This window comes from Octodon degus, unplaced genomic scaffold, assembly GCF_000260255.1.
Source record: "Octodon degus isolate 3935 unplaced genomic scaffold, OctDeg1.0 scaffold00015, whole genome shotgun sequence".
In the NCBI taxonomy this organism is placed as follows: Eukaryota; Metazoa; Chordata; class Mammalia; order Rodentia; family Octodontidae; genus Octodon; species Octodon degus.
In genome coordinates this window covers 6,907,137-6,912,696 of record NW_004524591.1, presented here as the reverse complement: position 1 = coordinate 6,912,696, position 5,560 = coordinate 6,907,137, and positions in this window count along the sequence as shown.

The window sequence follows — 5,560 nt, the reverse complement described above, 5'->3', positions numbered from 1 at the left end:
CGGTGCGCAGCGCCGCTCGCCTGGGTCCGGCCGCCGCGCCGCCGAGGTCGGAGCCGGCGGGTCCCAGCACGCTGTCCCCCGAGGGCGTCGAGCAGACTCCCGGCGACACCGCCTCCTTAGCGCGCGCCCGGGCTGAGGAAAAGAAGCGCCGCGACCCCTAACCGGCCCCGCCCCGCCCCATCCCTCCTAGCCCCGCCTCACCTGCTTGGCCCCGCCCCCGGCTCCCTCGGGAGCCCCACCCTCACCGCAGCACGTGGTGACGTGAGGAATCGACGCCCTCGGGCAGCCATCTTTGTGAGGTCTTCGGGCGCTTTCTGTGCCCTTCTTTCTGGGCTGGGAAAGAGGCGTGACATCCATGGAGTGAAGCGTGCGGCCAAGGGGTGTGCTTAACTTCACCTGCTTAACAGTGAGTCAGCTAATTTTTCACTGAGAATCACAGTGAGCTGGCAGTTAAAACACATTTAAGACAGATTAGTAATTTTCTTGACTTTTGTTTTTGCTTAAATACATCTCTATACTACACACGATAATGTCTTCTCAGTCCGACTTCTGTAAGATTGTAAGGAAGCATGAGGTATTTGCCATACTGTGTAATGTGGTGTGACTGGTGGAACCAGAGAGGAGCTGGACCAAGTTGTCCTAGAGCTGGAGAGAGAAAAGGAACAAATCATAATCGGCAAAGTGACATTCTGGGGCGTGAAACGTCACCCTGGGAGGAAGGCTCAGACTGGATTACAAAAGAGCAAGACCTGATGCCGGAAGAGTAGTTAAAAACTTGATGAAAAGTCCAGGTGAACGTTGAGGGAGGTAGCACTGGTGATAAAAAGAAAGTATAGACGGTGATAGAAAAGAATAAGGGAGGAAGGTGTAGAAAACACAAGCAAAGTATGACTCCAAGAGTTTTGACTCTTTCTGTACCACTAACGGACATAGTGAGATACTATACAGATAATGTTTGACAGTGGAGACCAAAGGTCACCAAGATTAAGATCTTGATGCTTCAATACCTCACATCATACCCACTCTCACATCTTAAAATGTTTCAGAAAGTCCACCTCATGAATTTGCCACCAAAAGTTCAGTGCATCCAAAAAACTGAACTCCTATTTTTCAGCTAATCTCTCATTAGGTATAACATCCTCCCGGCTCTTCTTCAGGTCAATCTAGAAATCATCTTAAAGTCCTCTATCAATCTAGCAAACAGTGCTTGTGTTTGTTCTTTGGGATATCAATGATTTGTACCCTTGCACCTTATCTCCAGTAGTAGCATAGAGATAGTGCCCCCTTCAAATGCCATATATTTATTACAATATCATCCTGTCCATATGTTAATTACCTCAAAAGACTGTAGGAATACAGGCTATGTGCCAGGAAGCAAGATAGCATTGTGGAGGCAGTGGTAAAAAAAAAATTCAGACACACACCATGCTGTCAGAAATGAAGAACATACAGAATATTGTAAATGTTGTAGTGGGAAAGTGTATGATTCTGTATTATATTCTAGTGGATCAATTTGACCTATTCATTCAAGTGTGTTCCCCAAGAAAGTGATGGAATTGAGATCTGAATAGGGTTATTTAGAAGAAAAACATTCTAGGCAGAGAATGACCCCTTAGTGAGTAACAGTCTGCCAAGTATGAAGGACTAAAGGAAGTTCAGTATGAGCAGAAGCAAAGGAAATAATCAAATCTGTGTTTAATAAAAATATCTGCTGGGTGTGAGATAGGTGAAAGAGAAAGAAGCTGAATGGAATGGATGAAGATAAGTTTTCTTAGGAAACTTACAGTTGGCCAGTCAGGAGATAAGAGATGTCTGTACCAAAGTGAAAACAGTAGTGGAGTTAGAGAAAATTAAATACATTTTCCAATTGTGGGGCTGCATTTAAGAGAGAGACCATGTGGTAGTAAGGGAAGAGTGTATGTCAAGAATATAATAATCATTTTCTGGATTGCATATCTGGCTGGGTAATGTATGTAATGACATACATTGATTGGTACAGATAGAAAGTATTAAGTAGCCTCATACTTCTTATATTTGAGGTACAATGGAGACATCCAAGAGAGATGAAATAGGCCAACCCTGAGGCGTATAAGCTAGAGACCTAAATTCACATGTCATTTGCATTTAGAGTAGAAGTAGCACATCAAACATAAATATACTAGAAAAGAGTGAGTATGCCTGGGTCCTAAAGAGTTGAGGAGCTGTACATTAGAACTCTGGATCTAATGTCTGGGTGGCCTGTGTGGTTCTGTAAAACTTACTGGAGGAACAGCCCTTGGAGCGGTAATGGAAAAAGGTGACTGCAGTGTTCTGGAGGATTGTGAACATAAACATTTGGAGGAGTTAATGGTATGAAGTGGTGTGAAGAGGGTTCAATAAAAAGAAATGGCAATGTCATTTCCGGCGTCTCAGCATGCGGTCACAGATGACTTTAGTCAATGCCGTATGGCTGGAGCCCCGGGTCTGCATATCATAATGAAGTCCATACAGACCTGAGTTTCAGGTGTGGGAGTGGCAGCCGAAAGCAAATGATTCTTTTTAAAAGGCTAAGGGTTAAAGGGAGAAAAATCACATGGTAGGTAGGGGGAACGAAGTTTTGTTTTGTTTGAGAACCAGCCATGGTGCTGAAAATCCCTGATCTCAGCATCTGAGGAGGTTGGCACACAAGGGTCATGCATTTAAGGTCAGTCTGGAGAATTTATTGAAAAGTTCTTATGCTGATGATATATTTTGAGTTGGTTTGAGTTTTTGGTGAGCAATAAAAAAAATCATTTTCTTCTCTTTGAGTAAGAGAAAAAGTGAGAGAAATTGACTGTATAAGAGAGAGGGGGTAATGAAGAAACAGTAGATAATAATGGCAGCAAACATGGGAGGAAATGGGCACCGAACTGAAAAAGGGAGGTTCAGGCACAGTAGATTAGATAAGAGCAGGAACAGCTTGTCAGGTTCCTTACCATTGAAGTGCTTCATAGCTTCTCATGGTGTTATGGTTTGTGTATAGATGTCCCCCCAAAGCCTCATGCCATCATGGGGTGGCTTCTGGAGTTTGTGACTGATTATTGAGGGTGTGGACGCTGCACCTACCCTGGGACAGGTAATTTGCATTTCAGTGTAAGAAGGGAAAAGAAGTCAGCTGCTTGAGCTGCTGCTACCATTCCCTTTGATGCTCTCTTGCTCTTTGCCTCCGCCAGGAAAGGTTACTTTCTGCTGTGTGCTGCTCTGTCTTGGACCCACCTGAATATGGACTGAAACCTCCAGTAACTGTGAGCTAAATAGTTTTCCTTCCTTCATTTTGAGCGTCGGGTATTTGTCCCAGCAATGAGAGATGAGTAACTAAGACACATGGGCATTATAAAGAATGCATAATCTAGGTGTCCTTCAGAGTCAGAACCTGCATTTAGTGAGTTCTCCCCAGTGAGTCCACTGGGTACAAAGCTTGATAAGCAATGTTGTACTTTAGCTATGGGAAAAGACCTTGAAGTACAGCAGAATAATATATTTGAGATCACAAATAGGAAGGTGTGATACAGAGGATATTTTATCATGTGCTACAAAGCGATAGGTATATATTTGGGTTGATAGTTTTTGTTTTACTGTAATTTGAGAAGAGCATAAGGTGAAAGTGATATGGAAATAAGAACCAGGAGGGTAGACAGCAGCCCTGAATCCTAGATAGCTGACAAGAGAAAATACTTGCATGCCATTTGGAAAAGCTTAGAGGAAGCAATATCTTCAGGGAAAACCAGCTTTCACTTTAAGGCAAACAAACACAAACAAGGACAGCAAATTCCCACAGAAAACTGAACTCCCAAGGAGATAGTGCCTATGGGGAAGTTTGCTGTTTATGGTTAGCAATTCCAGCAACACACAGTGGATTTTATCTTCTCTTCCTGTGTTTCGTCTTGGTAGATGATGGCAGAAACATTCTATGAGAAATGTATAAAGTAGGGCTAGTCAGATAGCTCAGCAGACTAAAGTGCCTGCTTAGGCAAGTGCAGAGACTGGGGTTCGATCCCCAGGATGCCATGCAGGCCCCGCCCACGGGGTGTGCTGAGATGGCAATTGAGACTGGGCGTGATGGCGTGCGCCTGTAATCCCAGCACTTGGGAGGCTGAAAATAGAAGGATCACTGAGTCCGATCTGTGTAGTAAGACCCTGTAGACCCTATACTAAAATAAAAAATAAAAAATAAAAGAAATGTATAAAGTAAAAAGAATAATTTCTTACGAGTGAAACAACTTTTAAAGTAAAAAGCACATATCAAAACATAATTTATTAATTCTGTCGTTCATAGCTCTTCTTCTCAAAAGTGAATTCCTTGGGCTGGAGAGATGGCTCAGTGGTCTAAAGCACCTACTTAGAACAAGCTTAGCAAAGCATCAGGGACCGCGGTTCAATCACCCAGCACCACACCTCTCTCTCTCTCTCTCTCTCTCTCTCTCTCTCTCTCTCTCTCTCTCTCTCAAATAAATAAAAAAAATAAAAAAAGTGAATTCCTAAATGTGTTAAATTCAGTGAACCAATCTTAATAATTTAAGAGGCACCAACACTTTTTAAATGTTTATAATAGCATAGTAATTTAGTACAATAATTATCTTATTTTTGTTTTTCACATTTTTAATGTTTGGCTTTAGAATAATTTTCATTATCCAGAAGTTGTATCATGCTATATTTTATTGCACAGTCTTAGTTAAGTAATATATCTTTGAATAGCTAAACTAAAATGTGGCTACCAATCACATCCCCAGACTTTTTCATAGTGATTCTGTGACCCTTCTTTAACATTTTTGTTAGTATGTTGATAAAGCTAGTCTTTAGTTTAAAGCTTTTCTTTTTAAACAACAAACTGCACTTGCCAGAAACTTATATTCTGCTTCTAATTACCACTGTAAGACATGGTCCTCAGAGTGCTTTGTGGCCACCCACTACAATTTTAAGTTTTCTATGATCAATTTTAGGTGGAAAGTTTGTTTTCCTTATATCAATGTATGTTAATAGGCAATGAGATTCCATCTTGCCTAAGAAAGAATGGCCCACATCAATAAATAAAGTGATAACATGCTTAACAAGCCTGCTGAGGGAGAATAATCCTTCTTCATTGGAAGTAGGAATGTAAGCTAGCATAATCACTCTGGAAATAAGTATGGAGATTCTTCATAAAAATAGAAAGCAGAAATTCCATTTGATCCAACTTTTCTTATTCCCCTTCCTCCAAAGAGTTAAAGACATACTATTGCATTACATGCATTTCATATTTCTAGCAGTATAATCCCTAACTGGTAAAGCTTAGAAGCAGCCTATATGTTAACCAACAGATAAACAGATAAGGAAAATATACTATTTCCACACAATGGAGCACCCTGCCATACAGAAAGAACAATTTGAGTTATTTGGGGGGAAATTTGTGCACCTCAAGATCATAATGCTGTGTGAAATAAATCAGACTTTAAATCCTAACTTTAAATCATATGGTTTCTCTTATGAGAAACCCATATTATAAATAAAGAGTGAAACAAAAAATTGATGATAAGAAGTAGGGATATCTTTTTCAAATGGGAAG